We start from the raw sequence: 25,988 nt of genomic DNA, 5'->3' as shown, positions 1-25,988 counted from the left end.
GAGTGGCTTGGTCGGTCGCTACGTAACGACCGACCGAGTAGATTGGTCGGTCGCGACGTAGCGACCGACTCATTCGCGACGTAGCGACCGACTCATTCGCGACGTAGCGACCGACTCGTTCGCGGGTCGGCCGCTACGTAACGACCAACCGAGTGGCTTGGTTGGTCGCTACGTAGCGACCGGCTCGTTCGCGGACCGGTCACTACGTGGCGACCTTGTCTGGATCTTTATCTGACGTTTCATGAACGTGTTCTCGGACTATTGGTGTTTAGTTTCGACGAATCAACCGAGATTAGTGCAAGATTTTACCGCAAAGTTCTTCGTAAAGATCTCTTTACGAAGATTTCTTTTCGTAAAGGCGTTCATGCTAATTTTTACGGATATTCGGATGTTAACTTCGTCGTGTCCGTTTTTGACCCCAACAGTTAGCCCCCCAGCCCGTTAGAATCGTGGATTACGATGAGATTCTAGCGTGCGGTTTGGCGAGTTAGGCAAGATAGGCGTATTGGACGAAGTTTATATCCGAAGATTCGCTTACCAAATGTCGATAAAGAAAGAAAAAAAAAACTTGTACGAAAAATATATATTATTTATATATATATTGAAATCTCATACTCATACCTCTATAAGTATTAAGTTTCCATCCTTCATTTTCTTCACACCTCCTCTCTCTTTCCAAACTCTCCTTAGTTTTTATTTCAAGATGTCTTCCTCCCAAAACGACAAGAAGAATTCCGATGCTGAGATGGTTGAGGCCTCCTCCCAGGCGCCGGAGTCAACCCCTTCCGACAATGCTCCAGCCTGTGTCGCCGACTTCCTTTCTTTCCGAGAGAAGATGGCTCGCCATAAAGCTGAGAAGGAACCTATCCACTTTTGCGCCGCGCCTCCGTCTTCTTCTGCTCCGGTTGTCACTCCAACCGTCAATCCTATGGTTCAGGGTCCGCAAGATGCGGGGGAACAGTCCGGGACGGGCATTTTGTGTGTTTCGGATGCCTCGGCCCAGCCTTCTGGTTCATCTACAACTTCGATCGTTGTTGACGATAAGGAGAAGGTCACTGAATTGATGCCTCCGCCTCCAACCAGAAAGGAAATCGTCTTGGCGTTGCGTGCTCCCAGTGCTACTCCGGCTGTTCCAGTGAGGAGTCGGAAGAGGAGGTGTACGAAGGGCAATGATGGGGAGCCTTCGCATCTGGAGGGGTTGAGTCTGGCGTCGGGACTTCATGGAAAGGTTTGTCTATTTTTTTTTTTTTGATGTTTTATTCTCGACGCATTGGATTTTGCCCACCCCCATTTTGCTTCGCATCTCTAATTGTGGCTTCATCTTGCAGTTTGTATCGTTGATCGACGGGATGATAAACAATTGCAGTTCTGAGGCCAGTCGTCTTGCGAGAGAGCTTACAGAGACGCATGGCAAATTATCCGAGCTCGAAGCTATGATGAAAACGGTCGAGCATTCTCATTCCGCAAAGGTGTCCAAGCTCGAGGTTCAGATTGGCGAGCTCAAGAGGGAACTTGGGAAGACGGTGAGTTTTTTGATTAAAGAAAAGAACGCCAGGAAGACCAAGTCTTCGAAGGTACGTCGACTACAACGCCAGATTGAGAATGGCGAAGAATCGACGAACCGCGGATTCGAGGAGGCCAAGGGTGCTTTGCGCGTTGAGTTTCAGGCCCGTTTGACGAGGATCGCCGACTTTCTAAGCTCCCTTGAGTGCGTTTGTAGTAGGGATTTGGTCCTATCGAGCATTGATGGTGGGATGGCCGGGGTTCAGACGCTCAAAGGTGAGACCCCTTCATCTTTACAGGCCGAGGAGGCCAGGTTGTTTGCCTGCAAGGAGGATTTGGCGGCCGTGGACGGGAGTTTTGAACTCATCCTGGCTGACCTGAAATCCGAGTGCATCCTCCCGACATCCTTGGAAGTCCCTGAGGGGCAAGATCCTCTGGTTGGGGAAGGCGGAAATGGTGCGGCCCCGATTTTGGACGAGGCGATGGGTGAAGGAGAGGTCTAGATTCCCGAGTATGAACAAGGTTGCGGTCATGTTTAAGATTTTTTTTTTTAAATGTTTATGAATTAGTGCTTGCTCTGGCCTTGTATGGCCATGTTTATGTTTTGGGACTGGCCGCTTGTGGCTTTGAATCCCTGCCGCTTTGCGGTTTTTATGAATGGATGATCAGTTTGCGTTTATGTGAGTAAGTGGATAGTGCAGAAGGAAGCTTATGAGTTGTCATCTCATATCTTTCTCCAAAGTGGAATGCTATATTTGTGGTCCGTTTCGAGAATTTTCCGTAAAGTCCTAACTTCGTGGGATTTCTGAGGATGTTGAATATAAGCATAAAGGCATGCTTTCGGATCTCGTATCTTTGATATCATACCTTGAGATGTTAAAGACCAGTGTGCTGAGTTTAGGGCAAGACCTAGGTTTACTTCTGGTTTTAGGGGGTGTGATGACTAATTCGACTTACGTATCATGTTACAGTTTCGACCTGATTTCGTACCGATTTAAAGTCCGCGATAGGTTCTCGGGTTATACGACTTGTCCGGTTGGAATCGAGCATCTCTCGAAGGACAATTTTTAAGTCTCCTTGAAGTGCTGACCAAAATTTCAGATTTCTTTTATAGCGCTATTATCCTTGTGTCGGATGCATGAGGGCCATCTTCGTGAGATGGCCTTGTCTGTTTAGGACGTTTAAAAGTTTGATGTGATCAGCAACGAACTTGGTGGTAGATACTACCGTTTGGGTCTTCGCGAAGAGTACGTGTTTGAGGAGATGTTAGTGCGTATTTTTTTTACGAGGGTTTTGTTTTGTCGGATGGGAAGTAGTTTCTTAGGTGTCTTTGCAATGTCTCGCAATGCCAAAGGTTGATTTTTCCCAAGTGACTGGTGAATTTGCGAGTTCTTTTAGGACTCGAATATAATTTGTGGACCAAAGATGATTGTGTGGTTTGTAAGGTAGAAAAGTTTCAAAAATATCGAGAGCCTGGTCAGATATTTTAAACTTGGGAGTATACAAGTATACGTATACGTACCCACCCCCCCCCCCTCCTTTTTTAGAGCGGGGGACAGCTGAATTTGTCTTTTGACAAACTGCCTACGTACCCTTTTTGGAGATCAAGCCGTCTCGCAATTCAGTTGTTTGTGAAGTGATTTGTTCAGTGATAGTATTTTTTGAGATGCATTGCATTCCAAGTTCTTGGAATCTTCTCGCCTTGCATGTTGGCTATTTCGTAGGAACTTGGTCAGACAACTTTTATGATTTTGTAGGGTCCTTACCAGTTTGCTCCGAGTTTTCCTGCATTCCGTTCGACAGTATTTTGGAAAACTTTGTGCAGAACTAAATCCCCTTCGTTGAATCGGCGATTTCGAACGTTGGAGTTATAGTATTTTACGGCTGCGTGTTAATAATTTTGAATTCGGACGAGCGCTCGATCCTGGTGCTCGTTGATGAGGTCGAGATTGTCTAGGAGCATGGCGTTGTTGAGCTCTTCTTGTTCGGGCAATATCTTCTTCAGACGCCGGGGAATTCAACTTCTGCGGGAATCATGCATTCTGTCCCGTACACGAAGGTGAAAGGCGTTTCTCCCGTTGCTCGTCTTGGGGTCGTGCGATGTGACCAGATGACTCCCTCAAGTTCCTCTGCCCACCTGCCCTTTTTAGCGTCTAGGCATTTCTTAAGTCCGTCCAGAACGGTCTTATTGATTGTCTCGGCTTGACCGTTGCGTTGTGGATATCTGGGAGTTGATTTGTTTAATCGTATCTTCTACTTTTCGCAGAATGCTTCAAATCGGGTGGAGATGAACTAAGATCTGTTGTCAGTTACGATCTCGTAAGGAACTCCATGTCTACAAATAATGTTTTTCCATACGAAATTTTCAACTTGGACATCTTTTATACTTGCGTATGATTCTGCCTCCACCCACTTTGAGAAGAAATTAGTGAGGACTAAGAGGAAACGCTTTTGCTTTGAATTGTGAAGGGGTCCGACGATGTCCATGGCCCAGCGCATGAAAGGATAGGGTGATGTGATGGAAGAAAGAACTTCTACTGGTTGTCGGATGGTCGGAGCATGCCTTTGGCATTTTTCACATTTTCGTGTGAATTTCGTACAATCTTCAATCATCGTTGGCCAGTAGTATCTGTGGCGTTTGATTTTCACTGCAAGTGACCTTCCACCGGAATGGTTTCCGTAAAATCCAGAATGGACTTCTTCCATGAGTTTTCTCGCCTTTTCTCCTTCCAAACACGTCATGAGTGGTCCGGAAAATTTCCATTTGTAAATTTCCCCGTCGACAGTTACATAACGCGCGGCCTGGGTTCGCATTTTGCAGGCTGCCCATTTTTCGGGAGGTAATTTTCCGTCGATGATGCAGGCTCGAATCGTTTCAAGCCATGGCGTATCACAGGTGTAGTCGGATTGTCCCGATCTTTCTTCTGGCTGTACTGCGACCTCCTCTACATCGTCGTCTTGATCCCTGATGAGGTTGACAATGACTGGTGGTCCGATACTCGGGTGTTCAATGAATTCGACCGGAATCACTCTTTTAAGACCTGGGTCTGAACTTGATGTCAGGGCCGCGAGAGCATCGGCTTGGACGTTTTCGGAGTGGGGGATTCACGTGAGAGCGAAACAGTCAAAATCTTGAGCTAGATTCTGGACCAGTTTAAGATATGCATCCATTCTTTCATCCCTTGCTTCGTATTCTCCGCTATATTGACTTGCGACTAGCTGATAATCACATTAGGCATGGATGTTGCGTATCTTCATTCCGTGAGCTAATCGTAGTCCTGCAATGAGCGCTTTGTATTCGGCCTCGTTGTTGGACGCGTGAAATTAGAGTCTAAACGATTGTTCTAGGATTTCTCTGGTTGGTGACGTGAGGAGAATTCCGATGCCCAATCCTTGCTTAGATGACGATCTGTCGACGTGAAGGACCCATGTTGAATTTGGTTCCTTGTTAGTCACGGTTCCGGTCGGTAGCTCTACCATAAAGTCTGCGAGTACTTGGGATTTTGCACTCGTTCTTGGTCGGTATTCTATATCGTACTCACTTAACTCGACTGCCCATTTGGCTAGTCTTCCTGACTGGCTCGGACTATGCAAGATAGTCCGAAGAGGGAAGGTTGTGAGGATGATGATGGTGTGGGATTGAAAATATGGCCTGAGCTTTCTTGCTGATGTTACGACCGCGTATGCCAATTTTTCCATCAGAGGATACCGTGACTCGGCGTCTAGCAATGTTTTGCTTATGTAGAAAATTGGTTTTGTTCTCCGCGCTCTTCCCTGATCAAGATGCCGCTTACGGCTGTCGCTGATACCGCGATGTATAAAAATAAGGGTTCTCCTTCTATGGGTTTTGCGAGAACTGGAGGAGTAGCCAAATAGTGTTTCAGCTGTTTAAAGGCGTTCTCACACTCGTCTGACCATTTGAATTTTTTTATTCCCCCGCAAGACATCGTAGAAAGGTAGGCACCTGTCCGTTGACCGAGAGATGAAACGGTTGAGGGCCACGACTCTTCCAGTCAGCCTCTGTACCCCCCGCTTATTTTTAGGAGAAGCCATCCCGATTAGTGCATCGATCTGTTTAGGATTATCTTCGATCCCGCGATACGTTACCATGTAACCGAGGAACTCACCCGATGCTACGGCGAACCTGCATTTAGCCGGGTTAAGTTTTATGTTATGTGAGTTTAACCGTGCGAAACATTCTTCGAGATGAGAAACGTGATCGTTTGCATGAAGGGATTTGACGAGCATGTCATAAATATAGACCTCCCTGGTCTTTCCGAGTTGTTCGGAGAACATTCGATTCACAAGTCTTTGATAAGTTGCGCCGGCGTTTTTAAGGCCGAAGGGCATTACTTTGTAGAAATAGGTTCCGCGATCTGTAATGAATGGAGTTTTCTCGCGATCACCAGGGTTCATCATGATCTGATTGTATCCTGATAAGGCGTCCATGAAAGATAAGAGTTCGTTTCCCGCTGTTGCCTCGACCAGTCGATCAATGTGCGGTAAGGGGAAACTGTCTTTCGGATAGGCTTTGTTGAGATCGGTGAAATCGACGCAGATTCGTCATTTCCCATTTTTCCTTTTGACCATGACAGGGTTGGCAAGCCAATCAAGATACCTCACTTCTGTTATCGATCCTACCTTAAGGAGTTTTTCAACTTCGTCATTGACTGCGGAAGCGCGTTCGGGTCCTAACTTACGTCTTTTTTGTTTGATCGGTTTGAAACTTGGATCGATATTCAGTTCGTGACATGTTATGTTAACATCGATTTCTGGCATATCTTCTGCAGCCCATGCGAAAGTATGGAGGTTCTTTTTCAGACAGGTTATGAGTTCAGTCCTCAAAGGCTCGCGGAGATTGGCTCCGATCTCGACACATCGTTCTGGGAACGCTTCGTCGAGACATACCGTCACCACGGGTTCGCAGGTTGGTTCGCGTTTTTCTTACAGGGCAACAATTTTATGGGATTGCCAGAAGAGTTCTACCGAATCTTGATTTTTGGTGCTTTCGTTGGAGGCCATTTTTTTATTTTTCTAGGAGTGGTTTCGGAGTTTGGCCTTCTTCGTTTTAGTTCCGCAGCGAGACACACCTGTGATGCTCTCGGATTTCCCCATATTGTTTCGATTCCGTGAGGAGCTGAGAATTTGAGACAAAGGTGGTATGTTGACGGAACCGCTCACATGGAATTCAACCATGGCGTACCCATGATCACGTTGTAAGACGCAGGGCGGTCTACAACTAGGAACTCCGTGACTTTTGTCATGGTTCCAGCTTTGACCACGAGATTAATCGACCCGAAAGCTATAGTGGCTTCTCCTGAGAGTCCCACTAGCGGCCTAGGATTTTCCGCGATTTCAGATGGGTCGATGATATCACTCAAATTACCCTAAGGAGTGATTTATACTCTCTCAAATAAGAGGTTGAGTTGTAGTACTTAGGGATCGAATCCATAGGGAGCTAGGGCACACAAAAGATCTAATAGTTATACGATTAAGCTAGGCTAATAGTTTATAAAGTAGTAAATATAGATAGCAAAATCAGTAAACAGTAAACAAGTTGAACAAGACTATTGTTCAGCTTGGCAAAGATTTGTTTGATGGAAGGATGGTTTGCTAGATCTAGGGTTTCTATTCAAGTAATCAGGATTATAATGATATAGAGGCTAATTGTTGCTTGAAAGATATTATAGAACTTAACTGGGAGTACAAATCTAACAACTTCCGTTGTATAGACAGTCTAATATCTAGATCTTGGATCTCAACTCTCATTTTATTGATCACAAGAAAGTGTCGGTCGATTATTCTATAGGAATATCGATCAATACACCTTTCACAATATCGATCGATTAATCTATTGGATCATCGATCGATATCGCTTTTAGCAAGCTTTACGATCGGGTTGATTATGTTTTCACTAGGGTTCCTAAATCAACTCTCATATGTTTTTAGCAATCCTAGCTCAATAGAATTCAGTTCAGAGAAAAGACCAAGCGATGGCATTGTACCTAATGATTCTAAGATCAGGGTTCTAGTTCATGAATCTGGAACACAAGCAGTAAGAACAATCCTATGATGAATGTCACAACTTAGCAGTTCAATATTTTGGGGTAATCCCTCATAACCTATCTGAACCCTAAACCTAACAGGTGGATCTATTCAGACATGAAGTTTGTCACAGGAATCATGGATAGAATAGATGAAATTGCAATAGATATAAAAACCAAAGACAATGGAGTTCCAGGAGGACTCTGAAGGAGTTCCTCCTTTCTCTCCTAACTAAGAACAATGAATTAAAGAAAGCTTAGATAGCGTAGCCGTCAACAATGACTTATAAATAACATAAATAGGGTTTCTGGTCGTCCAAGGGTATTTTGGTAACTTGATGTGGCTTCTGGGCTTCAAACGGTCTTGAAATATGCTTGGCCTACGTTCTGGCATCACTGTCGATCGACATCAATGCTGTGTTATCGATCGACAGTCCTTTATCTCCTCGACAGCTTCCTCTCGCGAGGCAGACTGACCACTCTTCAGTAAAACATGCCTAACATCTGCTACAGGATGCTGATTGACTTCAAACCGGTGGCATGAGCTCAATCTAACGGTCGGAAGTTCTCCATCCATAGTTAGACATATGCCGCGTTTGTGCAGCTCTGCACTCAAAAGGCTCCAAAAGACACCAAAATCACCACTTTCTTCCAAATCGTCCATGAACCTGTAAACACTCTAAATAGACACTATATAGTAGTAATTAGTTATTAAAACATTTATAGACCATGGTTAAAAGTGGGTCAAATCCATGGTCTATCAACTCCCTCAGACTTACCCTTTTGCTTGTCCTCAAGCAAAACAAACGGACAGTCTCTCTGAAAGAGGTTTGAAAACAGCAGAAACTCACATGATTTAAAACGTAGAATCATCACCACTACAATATTGCAATACACATCTAAGAAGTCATAATCACAAGAGCACATTATACCATATCCTAGTTTAGCAACCAAATTCACCTAGCTAACAACTTAGCAAATCATGTCTGACATTCCCCTCTACCAACCTCATTTCTTAACATAAATAAAATTTCAGGCTTTACCTTGGAAGTATCGATCACATGATACAAGGATTTTCAAACAACCTCATTTCTTAACATAAATAAAAGTTAGTTCCTATCTTTTCTCTCTACTAATTTCTCTCTTTAGTCAAAATCTGCTTATATTGCAAGATCATTGACCAAGATTGGACAGACTTCCATGAATCAAGACTTAATGGTGGTTGCCACCAAGTCATGTTCACTTCTTTTTGACCTATATCCAAGAATTCTTATGAATTGAACCTTGATGATTGCCGCCACCAAGTTTCGTTCGAATTCTTTTTGTTGGAATCCTTATGAAGCAAGCCTTAATGGTTGTAGCCACTAAGTCATGTTCGGATTCCACCTAACTAACACCTATTATATATATATATTTAATTTTTCTTTTCTTTTTCTTTTTCTTTCTTTCTTTTTTGTTTTTTTTTTGTTTTTGTAAATAAATATCTCTACCTATAAATCTAGGGTCGAAATAGAGAGAGAAAATGTGATAAATTTACACAAGGCTTTACCTTACAGACTTGTTTGAAGAATCCGATCCCATGTATACCAAGCCCCAAGACAAGCAGTTGTGTCAGGTTTAGTGTTGGAGGTCAGCTTTGGTTCCTTCAAACAACCTCAGCAAGTGTGAATAGTTGACAGATTGATCCACTTTAGTATCTTTAGTATTATCTGCAATCAGTAAATCTAGAATGGTGCTAAAGAGTGGTTAGATAACAAGAAAAAAACAAATAAGTTCATTATCCCCTTCTTGACTTAATAAAACTCTTTTGAAAATATTTTTATAAGACTCATGAATAAATTACTATCAGTAAACCTCCCCCCCCCCCCAGACTTAAACTACACTGTCCCCAGTGTAAATTCAGTCGGAGTTATGGTGAGAATTAATCATAAGTACATAATTTAACAAGTAAGAACGATGACCTGCTCAGTGTCGATCGACACAATGAAGTGACAATCGATCGTTGTTGATGAAGTGTTGTCGACTGATAGCGACGTGGTCTCATCGGTCGATGGCAAGAGCAATCATTCGACAAAATGAAGAGACAATCGATCGTTGGATCTGAAGTGATGTCGATCGATATCGAGCTGGCCTCTTCGGTCGATGTGCTGAGCAATCATCTACTCGGATATGTTTCTTATATATATATATATATATATCTAACTAAAACACAATATTAGTTGAACCTCCCCCAGACTGACTTTGATGTGAGTGCCGACCAACACAGTTAAGTAACGATCAATACTCTTGAAGCTCTGTCGATCGACACAGTCAAGTGGCGATCGATCGATGCTAGTGATGCTCTGTCGATCGATGCTGCGCAGCCATCGTCGATCCTCGTGCAAAATCGTCTTCCTCGGATTTTTTTCCTTTTACCTAACATACATAAAACACTAAAAGTTAGTAATAGATAACTTATAAAACCAATTCTAAATTATTATTTTTTTCGATGAACAGTGACTGCTACAGTAACTCCCGATTTTCTGCTACAGTGTGGATCGATGTGTTTGCTATAGTGTCGATCGATTTCTTTGCTACAGTATCGATCGATGCTACAGTGCCTCTGCTACAGTGTGGTTGCTACAGTACCGTCGTTACTGTTCATCCGTTTTTTTCTTTTTGACCTGCAATAAATAAAAACTTTAATCAGTAACAATCTAAACTAAACTGAAAGGAATTACCTAATAGTGGGTTGCATCACACTCATCGCTTTGTTATAGTCACTTAGCTTGACTTTGGAGATCTGTTTTAGTCTGGATGAGGATGAGAACTCGCTCCAAAACAAGTCTCAATTTCTACTCTCTGAAGCTTTATCATTCTTGTGTGAAAGCATCGTCGATCGATGGTGAAGTGTTAGTGTCGATCGATGGTATCTTGTCGGTGTCGATCGATGGTGCTTCTGTTGGGCCCTTATCGACTTCATCTCAAAATCGCAACCCTCTCTGAGTTGCTTCTGCATGTATAGGATCATCAAGTACCCCAATGTAAGGACATAACTGCATACATCTATCTGGTGGGATAGGAAATTCAACTTCGACCACAGCGCATGGAACCACAGTCTTCACAGGATCATGTATCCTCTTCATTTTTTTGTGAAACCCAGCAGCTTCCTCTGTCCAGAAAGGTGGTCTCTGATGTTTAGGGACAGCAAGGTGTGAGGCCTTAGACATGTACATTCTTTCCTCAATCGGTTCCATCTCAACTATGCAACCTGGTGGATCGTCCAGCAGTGGGCATCGATCGATATTAGGCGGTTGGTGTCGATCGATGCTAGCCTTTGAAGTTTCCAGATCTCCTCTCGAAGTGTGCTGATCGTCATCAAGCTTCTTCTTCGAATTCTGATCCATATCTTCAAGTCATTCCTCCAGCTCCAAGAAGTCTTCCATAGTGACTTCCCTACTCGAATCCAAGTCTTCAAGCTTTTCTCCATCCTCCAACTCCAAGAAATCTTCTATGGTGATTTCTCTTTCTCCATCTGAGGTAGGATCACAACTTGATATATCAACGCTCTTATGGGTCGAGTCTGCAATGTCCTGAGGATAACTCGATCTTTCAAGGATTTCGAGTGGTGTCGATCGGAAACATGAGTCTCCGTCGATCGATGTTGGGATTGTGTGAGCGATTGATTTTGAGGTCGTACCGTCGATCGATGTTAAGGTCGTACCGTTGGTCGACGTTGAGGTCGTACTGTCGATCGATGTTGCGGTGCTGGTGTCGATCGATGCTGAGGTCGTGTCACTAAAGTCGACTTCTTCTACTCTGCTCAGCTCTCCAGATACATGTTGTTTATCACCCTCTACCATAATGTAGCTAAGCAACTGTATCGGAATCTGATCTTCCCTCTTTATCTTCCAACTTTCAACAAGCATGTCCCACTTATCATTCTTCTCCTTTTCTCGAGTTGCTTCAGCATCATCAAAAAATTTGTAAAGAAAGGCTCTTTCAATGTCCTCCCAGCTGGTTAGAGATCCTGGTTGTAGTTGACTGAACCAGCTGAATGCATCCCCATAGATAGAATATGGGAATATCTTGCATAGCATGTGGTATTCAGATACTGCATTCTGCTCACTCCTTGTCAGTAGATCCTCACGCTCTTCGCTGTGGTTTCTGGGCTCTTGGTGAGGAAGACCCTGGAAGGGGTCTTAACCTACCCAATCAAACCACTCTCGGCTCAGGTCAAAGTCATTCATCTCAGCAACAGAATCACATAAGGGATCACAACATCCTGAGCATTAATCAACTGTCATGCGCTGTTGCGAGTGCGACCTTCTTCGTCTCCTAACATCCCATTCTCATCGACCTTAAGTATGAGCACTTCGCTCTTCTCTGTCTCCCCACAAGTGGTGTTGTTTTTCACCAGATGAACAATGTCGGGATGAAAAGTGTTCGGATGAACAGTGCCACGATGAACAGTGCTCCGGTGATAAGTGTTCGGATGAACAGTGTCGGGATGAACAGTGTCGATCGAAGCGGAATGAACAGTGTCGATCGATGGGGGTGAACAGTGTCGATCGACGGGAGATGAACAGTGTCAATCGACGTGGGATGAAGAGTGTCGAGATGAACAGTACCGTGATGAACAGTGTTGTCTGATACAAGCTGAATAGTGTCGTTCGATGCTTGGTTCACACTGTCGATCGATGCTGCTTGGAGGGTGTCGATCGATTCTTCCCTCGTAGACTTACGGATTGTGCGTGAATCAGCAGGCTCCTTCTTTGAAGAACCTAGAAATCGTCTCTTCATTGTTGTTTCTGGTACTAAGATGTATGTACCTGAAACAGAACAATAGTAAAACCTAGTCTAAATCTAACTAGACAAGTTCTAATGGCGATCAAAGCTCCCCGGCAACGGCGCCAAATTTGATATCACTCAAATTACCCTAAGGAGTGATTTATACTCTCTCAAATAAGAGGTCGAGTTGTAGTACTTAGGGATCGAATCCACAGGAATCTAGGGCACACAAAAGATCTAATAGTTATGCGATTAAGCTAGGCTAACAGTTTATAAAGTAGTAAATATAGATAGCAAAATCAGTAAACAATAAACAAGTTGAACAAGACTATTGTTCAGCTTGGCAAAGATTTGTTTGATGGAAGGATGGTTTGCTAGATCTAGGGTTTCTATTCAGGTAATCAGGATTATAATGATATAGAAGCTAATTGTTGCTTGCAAGATATTATAGAACTCAACTGGGAGTACAAATCTAACAACATCCGTTGTATAGACAGACTAATATCTAGATCTTGGATCTCAACTCTCATTTTATTGATCACAAGAAAGTGTCGATCGATTATTCTATAGGAATATCGATCGATACACCTTTCACAATATCGATCGATTAATCTATTGAATCATCGATCGATATCGCTTCTAGCCAGCTTTACGATCGGGTTGATTATGTTTTCACTAGGGTTCCTAAATCAACTCTCGTATGTTTCTAGCAATCCTAGCTCAATAGAATTCAGTTCAGAGAAAAGACCAAGCGATGGCATTGTGCCTAATGATTCTAAGATCAGGGTTCTAGTTCATGACTCTGGAACACAAGCAATAAGAAAAATCCTATGATGAATATCACAACTTAGCAGTTCTATATTTTGGGCTAATCCCTCATAACCTATCTGAACCCTAAGCCTAACAGGTAGATCTATTCAGACATAAAGTTTGTCACAGAAATCATAGATAGAATAGATGAAATTGCAATAGATATATAAACCAAAGACAATGGAGTTCCAGGAGGACTTTGAAGGAGTTCCTCCTTTCTATCCTAACTAAGAACAATGAATTAAATAAATCTTAGATAGCGTAGCCGTCAACAATGGCTTATAAATAACATAAATAGAGTTTCTGGTTGTTCAAGGGTATTTTGGCAACTTGGTGTGGCTTCTGGGCTTCAAACGGTCTTGAAATATGCTTGGCTAAAGTTCTGGAATTACTGTCGATCGACACCAATGCTGTGTTATCGATCGACAGTCCTTTATCTCCTCGACAGCTTCCTCTCGCGAGGCAGACTGACCACTCTTCAGTAAAACGGGCATAACATCTGCTACAGGATTTTGATTGATCTCAAACCGGTGGCATTGGAAAGCTAACTCAAAGATATATCTTTGGACAAAAGATGAGCTCAATCTAACGGTCGGAAGGTCTCCATCCATAGCTAGACATCTGACGCATTTGTGCAGCTCTACACGCAAAAGGCTCTAAAAGGCACCAAAATCACCAATTTCCTCCAAATCGTCCATGAACCTGTAAACACTCTAAATAAATTCTATATAGTAGTAACTATTTATTAAAACACTTATAGACCATGACTCAAAGTGGGTCAAATCCATGGTCTATCAGTTGATCTTCATTTTCTCGAGAGTATCTTTGAAGATGATATCAACCGAACTTCCAGTATTGATTAATACCCTTGCGATATCGATGTCATGAATCGTTAACTCAATAACAAGGAGATCGTTACGAGGTTTGGTCTGATCGACTGTTGCTCCCCCCTTGAACGAGATGAACGTTTGCACAGATCGAGTTCTGCATATTGTTTCTGATCGTTGAGTGTCTTTTGCGAGTTAGATTGATCCGTACCCCCCCCCCCCTCCTTCTAGCGCCAAATTGTGGGAACCAAAATTCGCACTGTCGATTTCCATTTAAATAAGGAAAGTTAGGAAAACCTTAATTTCCCAGAGGTCCCGGATATCTGCTAAACCACACGCCAAGCAATCAGAACACGAAATAAAGACGAGAAAAATAAGAAATCGAAAAGAGAGCAAAATAGATCTTATTCAGAATCCGCGTTTGAGCGTTACAACAAGGTAAGAGCCTTGGCTACGAGAGCTATCGGCGAGATTTCTAGTTCTAAAATCCTAAGACTACAAGACCTAATTGAGTCGCAGCTCGAATAACAAAAACGGAAAGTTGCCTAAAATTGCTCTAAGTGCTAAGTTTGCTCTGAAAAAGTTCTTCGTTTGTGCCTCTCGCCTAGGACTCCTTATATACTCATCCAAGGTCGGTTTTAGCTTTTCTCTTCCTGCCCTTAAACCGTCTTAAGTGAAAAATGGAGATATTCCATTTTTTCCGATCTTCATGTTTATCCGCGGAAACTTAACATTTTTCTGCGGAAACTATTCTTTTATTATTTTTTTATAAAATAAAAAAACATAAACCCTCATAGCATCTATGGGTTCATTCTTAAAGAATCGTAAGTGGGCTTCTAGTCGCGTTTTAGACCTCGTTGGGCCGTCTTTCGACATGAAACGTTTGTTACGATTTTCTTTTCGATAAAAACAAGTTCTCACGGTTTTTATCGTAAAGTTTCAACGGTAACTCTGATCGGAACGGTGTGAGAACTGATATGGCTGGTGGGACATGGGATCCAACATTGAGGAATAGACGAGAATGCACGGATTTGGGTCGTACCTGTTAATCGACGTCTGAGACAAATCAGTGGCTACGTAGCGACCTGGTCCGCGCTGGATCGGTCGCTACGTAGCGACCGACCGACTGGCTTGGTCCGTCGCTACGTAGCGACATAGTCGTTCGCGGGTTGGTCGCTACGTAGCGACCGACTCGTTCGTTACGTAGCGACCGACTCGTTCGCTACGTAGCGACCGACTCGTTCGCGGGTCAGTTGCTACGTAGCGACCGACCGAGTGGCTTGGTTGGTCGCTACGTAGCGACCGGCTTGTTCGCGGATCGGTCGCTACGTGGCGACCTTGTCTGGATCTTTATCCGACGTTTCATGAACGTGTTCTTGGACTATTGGTGTTTAATTTTGACGAATCAACCGAGATTAGTGCAAGATTTTACCGCAAAGTTCTTCGTAAAGATCTCTTTACGAAAATTTCTTTTCATAAAAAAACGTTCATGCTGATTTTTACGGATATTCGGATGTTAACTTCGTCGTGTTCGTTTTTGACCTCAATATTCGCAAGATTTGGAAAACTGGTGATATGTTAGCGAGTAAAAATATGATTTTCTGTGCCACTCTAACACATTCATAATCATATAGAATTAAGAAACAAATGACATATTACGAAAACAATTAAATGACTTTTTGTAATCATTACTTATTTAATAATTTTGACTAAGATGAAACTATGTCAAATTTACTTGGCAATAGTACAAATATTTTAAAATATATATATATATATATATATATATATATATATATATATATATATATATCGATATCTATATTTAAACGTAGGGAGGAATGATCCGAATTTATAACACCAGAATAGGTTGAGGAGTGAATGGTTTTTTTTTGGGTGCAGATGTTAAAGAGTGAAAAAAAGAAAAAAAAATGTTAAAGAGTGAATGGTTTGAGTAGTCTAATGTGCTCACCAAATTTTCTAGTAAATATAAAACGTTATACTATTTCAACTGATCAACTAAAAATGGTTTGAAAAATCCATGTATGAGTGGAATCGATCCATAACTTGAATCTACAACTTGAGAACAAATTGATTACTTTGAATTCAATAAATGTTTCCGAAGCCCTTTGTCAAAAAAAAAAAATAATAAATGTTTCCGAACAAATTGAGTTGAGTTTTTCTGGATCTGAATGATTAAGTTATGATGTATAGGAACCTAAAAATATTTAAATAACAAATGTATCTGAAACAGATTCAAATATTTGCACCAAAAATAACCATATTACCCGATTCGGTCTAAGTATTTTGAATACAATTAGTTATATTACGACTCATTTAAAATATATAATACTAATTATGAAAAACAAATATGAATGTATAAAATGTAATAACTAGTACGCGCGCGGGTGTACTTACTTTTGAAACATCAAAATAATTCACGAAAATATTATTAAAGACCAGTTTCAGTGAGGTATTTAATAGTTTCGATTCATATTTCAAATTTGAGAATCCGCTATATTACCTAAAATGAATATAATCGTGTTGTTTCACATGTATTTAGAATCCAAAATACAATAGTTTATTTTGCGTTTGTTTGTTATCACTTCAAAGACCAATGATCTAAATCACAAGCGTGGTTGCTAGCTCATCGCCCACGCTATCTTATTGGCATTTTCATCCGGAAAATACCAATTTCTCAAAACATTAATTATCAAATGATAATTGTCATTTCTCGTGATCATTAGATGGTTAATATATAAAGAGAAAAGGACCAACCTGCCAATAGCCTTTTGGCAAGTAAAACTGTAAAAGCACTTGGATTTCCAAAACATGAGGACATTGGTATCTAACCAATGTAACCTAGTAGTATATAGTATAACTTTTGCTGTCAGAAAATAAAACCCGAAGCAACCCAAAACTCTCTGAGTGGTAATTATGCACTGCAGACACAACGTCACAAATGTATGAAAGAGCTGCTCCTTAGTGGAATCAATTTCAACACCTCTAGAAGATTTTCAAGTCCTTAAACCACTATAGCAAAGAAAATTTCTATAACTGATGCCTCAATTTTTTTTTTAATAATATTCGACGTCTAAAGTTTTTGTTTATTGAGATTTATCTTAGGACCGACCCTGAATATGTTCAATCTCATGTATTAGTCAAAAAAATTTCATAAACTTAATTGATGAAGACATAGAATCTAATATTTTTAACCAAGTGGTCTTGGCCTAGTAGTAAAGTGGTTCCAGTTGGTGCTTCCGTCCCGGGTTCAATTCCCCTTGGCCACCCATAGATGCCTTAACTGGCAAGAAACTCGGATTTCTATGGACCTCTTGGTGATTAGTCCTTGGACCTAGAAATCATTTGCGATCACACCAAAGTTATCAAAAAAAAAAGAATCTGATATTTTAATTGTTTGACAAGGTCCGACTACCGGTCAGGTAGTTTGGTCTTAAGAGAATATGATTTAACCAAGCTTTCCAAGTCTTCATGGTCTAATCGGAAGTTGACGATCAAACCGGCCAAACCAACTCGAACAAGGATCAACCATATAATATACAAGGAGGTCAAAGCATCTATTAAGCCAACAATCAAAAGGAAGATGGATTTTCCATATGTATCATTCTCCCACTTAAGTGAAATGGTGCACCTTGATGCAAGACCAAAACGCCACACTTCAACATGTCTAGGTTCATGGTTGGCTCCACCAAACACCTAGTTAACATTCCCTAAATAAAAGAAAAGGTATATAAGAATTTAAAATACTTTGATTTACTTGACTAACTGATTTACCTTTTTGTTTATGTTGTTTCTTTGTTAAGTCAAATAAAAAACACTTGTTTAGCCTCGTTTTTAAGTTCTAGAATCGAGTCTTTGTATTCCATTTGTTCCACGACTCCTAGATAGAAAAACTGCATTGGACGATGTATATAAGTCCATACAAGCAGTCTTGTATTTTTACCAAAAAATCAATAATGAAAAACTTTTTGACTTATCAAATAAATAAATATATTGAGTGTTTATGAGAATCAATCCTTGAGAGTAAACCAACTAATCAAAGTTCATATTCACAGAATTATGTGCCGTCCTCGTTTCACCATCATTCCATTCCATCCATCGGCCAAGCTCGAGAGAGTTAAACAATTAACAAACTTCGTTCCACCATCGTCCACTTCAGCCATACTCTGATCAAATTGAGAGTACCACACGGCCAGCAATCTCAATCTCATTCCTCTTGACCATAGCTCATTTGCCTTCGGCCTTTTCATTTCGACCATCATTTCCATCGTACTGACCATTGCTCACTCGACCACCTGACCACACCCGATCACCGACCAACCTTTACTTCCACTTGGTCGTCGGTGCTTCGTGTCTGCATCATTAATATCAAACCAAAGTTAAGCACCTGTAGTGGTTTAATCTTCCGTAAATAAGTTTTTAGTCCATTCTTTAGCTCGTATTCATTTGCTTAGGTTTGTGTTTGTTTGATTTTGCAGTAAAGTAAATGACACGAGAAGCTTAGAGTTCCCAAGGGTTTTAACTAACCCAAGGTACGTCTCGAGAGCAAAGATACAAAACGGAACAGAGCTCAATCACTCACCCAAGCTCACGTCACTCACCATACAATCGTCACTCACCAGATGATCTTAGTGATAGAGGTAACCGTATAAGAAACCAAGAAAAAAAAAACCTTTTCCCGTGTTTCCCACTCTCTCTTACTCTCTCCAGATCTCTTATGACGATAAGTCTACTCACTTTCTTGCCGACTTCTAAGTGCCCTCTTTGCCAAATAGAGACGTCATGTCATGATCGCGCACTCGACGAAAGAGTATCAGGTAGATTCGTTGAGTCTACTGCTGACTGCTTTCTGTTTAGCCAGCTCACCGAATCTCCAACAACCTAGCACATGGGTTGTTGTGCCACTTGATCACAAAAAGCTTTACTTCAAGTTACAGACCAAAACGCAGAGTGTGCCTTCTTGGACTCTACCGGATATACAACACTTCAACTGGGCCTTCACACTATGTGTCTCAGCCCAATACCTTTGTCATCCAGCCCAAAGCTAAACTCGGTAATGTTCAACCACACGTGACAAATCTCCACCTTGGTTGACATACCGACAGCTACTCACCGCAGCTTCCTTTCCTCTTCCGAACCCTAACCTTGTCAGAAAATAACCCTAGATCTTCACCGATCTAGAACCTCTTTCTCCAGATCTTTACCAATCTAGAAACCACCATTCCAGATCTTTACCGATCCAGAAAATAGAAACCCCAAACCAAACTGGTCTAGAAACAGTCGCTGAGAACCCTCAGTCGACTTCTCCCTTCTTCAAACTTCTTCACTGGAACCGATTTTGTGAGAATATCCGCCGGATTCTCAAGAGTCCCAATCTTTCAGACTATTACCGAACCATTAGCAATCACGTCTCTAATGAAGTGAAGACGCACATCAATGTGTTTAGTTCTTTTGTGGAACACACTATTCCGAGCTAAACACAACGCACTCTGAAAATCTGAGAATCTCTACCTTCTCCTGCTCGAAACCAAACTCAGAGGTAATTCCCTTCAACCATAGACCTTCTTTTGTTGCTTCAACTAATCCCATGTATTCAGCTTCTGTTGTAGATAAGCCAACAATAAATAGCCAGAGCTTACTGTATTCCCTCCAACTTGGAATAAATAGCCTGAAATCGATCTCCTTCGATCCAGGTCAGATGCGTAATCACTATCACAATAACCTTTTACTTCAAAACTTTCTTCTTTCTTGAAAGTTAAACTCAATTCAGTAGTACCTCTGATATATCTCATTAGCCATTTAACCGCATTCCAATGTTCTTCTCCAGGTGCACTCATGAAACGACTCACGAGACCAACAGCATACGCAATATCTGGTCGACTCCCAATCATGGCGTACATGAGACTTCCAACATCATTTGAGTAAGGTACGCTCTCCATTACCTTTTGCAACTCAGACATTTCTTCAGCTTTAGTACTAGACAACTTGAAATGAGAACCCATAGGTGTAGAAACTGGTTTAGACTCTTCCATCATAAAGTTCTTCAACGCCTTAGTTACATAAGCTCCTTGAGATAGAGTTAGAACACATTTCTCTCTGTCTCTGTGAATATCCATCCCTAAGATCCTTCTCGCAGGTCCTACGTCCTTCATTTCAAACTCACTGCTTAATAAGTCTTTAAGCTTCTGAACTTCTCTCATATCTTTAGCAGCAACCAACATATCGTCAACATATAGGAGTAAATAGATCACCTTGCCCTCACCATAGGACTTGTAGTAAGCACACGAATCATACGAACTTCTCACAAAATCCTGAGACTTCATGAAATCATCGAACCTTCGATTCCACTGTCTTGGGGATTGCTTCAAATTGTAGATAGATTTTTTGAGCAAGCACACCTTATCCCCCTTCTTATATCCCTCAGGTTGTTCCATTAGGATCCTTTCTTCAAGATTACCATGTAAAAATGCAGTTTCACATCCAATTGCTCCAATTCGAAATCCTGATGAACCACCATAGATAAGAGAAGTCTTATAGTAACATTCTTAACCACAGGAGAAAACAATTCATTGTAGTCTATTCCCTCAATCTGAGAATAACCTTTAGCCACGACACGTCCTTTAAATCTTCTCCCTTCTCCTCCAGGTACTCCGGGTTTTATCTTAAAAATCCACTTGCACCCTATAGTTCTTTCTCCTTTAGGACGATCAATAAGAATCCAAGTACCATTTCTTTCTAGAGAATCCATTTCTTCAAGTACCATTTCTTTCTAGAGAATCCATTTCTTCATCTGAAGCCCCTCTCCACTTCTTACCATTTCGGCTTCTTATAGCCTCACCAAAAGTTAAGGGTTCATCTTCTTCAATAACCTCAGACATCATTAAGGCATAAGCAGCAACATCAGCATCATCAAATCTGCTTGGAGGCCTTATCGTTCTCTTCTTTCTGTCACGAGCCAGCATATAATTCTTTAGGTCATTAGGAGATGCTTCTTTGTCTGATTCATTCTCTGAATCATATTTTTTTCCAGCAACAGAAGAAGCTCCACCTCCAGATGAAGACTCTGGTTCATCATCTGTCTCATCAACAGTAGAAAGAACAAATGTTACAGACTTCTTTCCTTCGTCTGCTTGCTTCTCGTCTCGAATCGACTTATCAATGTCTTTAAACACGATATCCTCATAGAAAGAAACATTTCTGCTCACAATAATTTTCTTATCTTCAATACTCCAGATTCTGTAACCTTTAACTCCCAGTGGGTATCCCATAAAGACGCCTTTCTTCGCTCTAGGCTTCAACTTACCCTGATCAACATGATAATACACCAGACAACCAAATCTCCTCATATGCCCATACTCAGGCGCTCTTCCCGACCATACCTCTTCAGGTACTTTTAGATTAAGAGGAATAGAAGCAGTCCTATTAATCATGTAGACCACAGTAGACGAAGTTTCTGCCCAAAATGCTTCACTCAAGCCAGTTTCACTCAACAGGCTTCTGACTTTCTCTAATATTGTTCGATTTAACCTCTCAGCTACACCGTTCTGCTGAGGAGTGTAGGGACAGGTTTTATGTCTTAGAATGCCCTTAGCCTTGCAAAAATCATTAAAGGTTTTGTTGCAATATTCTAAGCCATTGTCTGTCCTTAGAGCTTTTAATGTCTTCCCGCTTTGATTCTCCACCAAAGCCAGCCACTCAGAAAATTTAGAGAAAGCTTCATCCTTCGTCTTTAGAAAATACACCCACACCTTTCTAGAGTAATCGTCCACGAAAGATATGTAGTACTGACACTTAGACAAGCTCGGAGTCACATTAGGAGAACCCCACAAATCAGAATGTACATACGCTAATGGTTCTTCTGAGTTGTGTTTACCAGTCTTGAACGATAATTTGTGAAATTTTCCTAACACACAGTGTTCACATGTTTCCTTTTCAGCAATGTCAACACCTTGGAGGAAACTAGACTTCACCAGACACTGCATTCCTTTTACGCTCATGTGACCGAGACGACTGTGCCAGAGTGAAGTGACATCCAGTTTCACCTCAGACGAGTTCACTTCTTCTTTTACTGGAGCACCGTCAAGAAAATAAAAGGTATCTTTATAGTCAGCACCTAGAACCTCTGTCTCTCCTTGAAACACTTTTAATCTGTAGTTTCTTGACTGAAACCAGCAGCCTAGCGTCTCCAGCTGTCCAATAGAAATCAGATTTCTTCTCGCAGTTTCAGAGAAACGTACTCCCGTCAACACAACCTCAGTATTGTTGTGGTTAACAATCTTCACTTTACCGACAGCTGTGATCTCACAGTAAGTGTCGTTTCCCATTAAGATCTTCCCTCCATTTTCTTCTTCGACATCAAACATTAAGTCCTTCCTGAATGTCATATGATAGGAACATCCTGAATCAAGAACCCAACCCTCTATGTTAATCTGGCTAGATGCAGTTAACATAACCGGTTCTGAGTCTAGGGCTTTGCCAATACTCGCTTCTGCCTTCAAGGTACTGTTCTGGTTGTTTCGTTTTGGACATTCTCTTTTGAAATGACCTTCAGAACCACAAATCCAACACGCTCTCTTAGATTTTGGTCTTGACTTGCTCCTGCTCTTGTTGAATGTATGCTTTGACGTGGTCTTCTTTTCAGATCGACCTCTCTCTTGGAAGTAAAGACCCTCATTTGAGTTACTAGACGACACCTGCCCTCCTTTGGCCTTCATATCAAGCTCGGTTGAGTAAGCAGCTCTAGTAATCTCCTTAAGTGATATCGTGTCTTGATCTCTTCCATATTTCAATGTATGAACTAATGGCTCAAATCTTCTAGGTAAGCTGTTGAGCAGTATCACAGCTTGATCCTCCTCACTGAGTTCAACATCAAGGCTCGCAAGATCAGACACCAGCTTCATGAATACATCAAGATTCTTATCCATGTTCTTATCTTCTTCTATTTTGAAACTGTAGAACTTTTGCTTCAGGTAGAAACGGTTAGGTAGAGACTTGATTTGGTAGGTAGACTCTACAGCAGTCCACATTTCTAAAGCCGTTTTAGATTTTATAACTTTATGCAAGACCATATCACTTAGGCTCATACTCAACAAATTTCTCACCCTCCTATTTTTTTCAAGCCTCTTAGGATCCACAGTAAGAGCCTTAGAATCCGGATCATCACTAGCCAGACCCTTTCCCTTAGGATCCACCTCCTCTGGTTGTAGAACAGAGTCTAAACAAGGAACTCAAACTGAGCCAACACCTTATGCTTCCATAAGGCAAAATCACCTTCTCCATCAAACTTCTCTACTTCAAACCTCCCCTTCATAGGCTCCATGACGAACACACCCTAAGCTTGATCAGAACCTGAGATTATGCAGACGTAGAAAAAGCCCACAAAGACACAATAACAAGAAATCCAGAATACCAGAAAAGGACCACCGAGAACCAGAGATAACCACACAGATGTTCAGATCTGAAACTAGTGACCCTAACACAGAGCCGATCAGGAAGAGATTCCTTAACCTGATCAGATCTATGAGAGAAAACCCGGATCACCACAGATCTGAAACTCCCTGAACCGTATAACACGGCTCTGATACCACTTATAGTGGTTTAATCTTCCATAAATAAGTTTCTAGTCCATTCTTTAGCTCGTATTCATTTGCTTAGGTTTGTGTTTGTTTGATTTTGCAGTAAAGTAAATGACATGAGAAGCTTAGAGTTCCCAAGGGTGTTAACTAACCCAAGGTACGTCTCGAGAGCAAAGATACAAAGCGGAACTGAGATCAATCACTCACCCAAGCTCACGTCACTCACCATACAATCGTCACTCACCAGATGATCTTAGTGATAGAGGTAACCGTATAAGAAACCCAAAAGAAAAAAACCCTTTCTCGTGTTTCCCACTCTCTCTTACTCTCTCTAGATCTCTTATGACGATAAGGTACGCTCCGCTCTGCTCTTGACTTATCTTTGCTCTTTATATACTCTGCTTATCAGATAGATTCGATGGCTGCTGACTGCTGACTGCTTTCTGTTTAGCCAGCTCACCGAATCTCCAACAACCTAGCACATAGGTTGTTGGCCACTTGATCACCAAAAGCTTTACTTAAAGTTACAGACCAAAACGCAGAGTATAGCTTCTTGGACTCTACCGGATATACAACACTTCAACTGGGCCTTCACACTATGTGTCTCAGCCCAATACCTTTGTCATCCAGCCCAAAGCTAAACTCGGCAATGTTCAACCACACGTGACAGTACCCGTAATTAGTAGTTCTACTAGAGAATTTAGAGACTGTAAGGGCAGAGGTTCGAATTGTGGAAAGGAGAGAAGATTTAGTAAGAAAAAACGTATTTACGATAATATAAATTATAAAAATTACGTACGGAAGGTGCATTATTGGGGGACCCAGCAAGATTAAAAGTCAATACCTCCTTAGTGATGTTGATCAATAAATAAACTTAAAACAATTTTCGTTAAACTAAAAATAAAATAATATTCACAACATGTGAATCGTTCCAGCAAATGCTGACCTTGCCATAAGGCACATTTGAAGAGCCATTGCTTCGTTAACATCCTTTAAAGCCGTAATCATGAAACTATGATGATTATATAAGACTGCAAATCACATTTTGTGAATTTAAAATTCTTAATAAACATAGCCTAGACCAAGGTCTTCTAAGTATTTTATTTCCAACCCATACTGTCCACATTCTCTGAGATTTAGTCCATCTGCATACCTAATTTTTTTTATTTTTGAAAATATCATTTTATAATATGACACTGATATAAATATATGTGGAACACAAATCGAAACTAACATTCTTTAATAAGAAATAGTATCATGAAAAATACAAATGAACAAATCTAACATATATATGTATTACATTCTAAATTTTATCTTTGTATCTAAATATCAAAGAGAAGAGCGAACAAATTTAACTTATCTATGTCGAAATGTCTGGATTTTTTTTGGTAATAATAAATAAATAATTTATATCATCAAAATCTCCTTTATGATTATAAAAACAAAACGCTGGTGACAACTATTCAAAAATTTAAACGAATTCTCGAATCATGTCAGTATGTCACACACACACACACCTCTTATATATATTATTATTATTATTTATTTTATTTTTTTTACTATTACATTAGTATATTATACATTCATTTAAATGCTACATAGTGTTTTTGATGATAAATCTATATATGTAATTGTGATTATGTACATAACAAAAACACAATTTTCTGTTATGTAATTATATACAGAAAAAACTAGATCTAACATTATAACCGACGATAAATTAGCCTAATGGTTATACTTTTAAATTGCCGAAAATGTAAGAGAATCTTAAAAATCATAGGTTAGGTTATATAATCTGGATCTCGCTGTAAGGGAATGTACTAATCGAAGGATCTAAACTTCATGGTCAAAAAAGAAAAACAAAATCTAAAAATTTTAAACTCGTTTTATCGTTATAATTTTAAATTTGGCATATTATCATTAGTTTGAGTTGATTATGAGATTTCTATTTAATTATTTTACAGCTTCGCTTTCAAAGTTACTTTTTTTAGAAGATAGTGTAACTCACCTCATCGAGAGGTTCCAAAATCTATCTATAATATAATGAGGCAGTTGCCACGTCAGCATGTAAGTGAGTCCCACTTTTAAAAAATGTGAAAGAGTGTCAATCCTGTGGTTCGAACTCGAGTTATTGAGTCATAAACACCAACATTTATACCACTAAACTAAAGCGATACTTTGTACATTGATGGCCGAAACTAATATATATTTATGAAGGTCGGAAACCTTTGCTTCTTCGGTTTTCTCTGTGGGACCCACACTTAATTTTTTTATTTAATGATTTAATAAATACTTTATAACTCACGTTTTGAAATGGGATTCGTTAAAAAAAGGCCCAATAGACCTCTTTGGTCTGTAAGCGTTCTTTTCAATGGAAGTTTAGGGTTTTCAATTTTTAATCATCGGTTCATGACTCATCTAAGAAACACAGATTGACTCTT

Source organism: Brassica napus, chromosome C7 (genome assembly GCF_020379485.1).
Source record: "Brassica napus cultivar Da-Ae chromosome C7, Da-Ae, whole genome shotgun sequence".
NCBI lineage: Eukaryota > Viridiplantae > Streptophyta > Magnoliopsida > Brassicales > Brassicaceae > Brassica > Brassica napus.
This window is presented reverse-complemented; position numbering follows the sequence as displayed.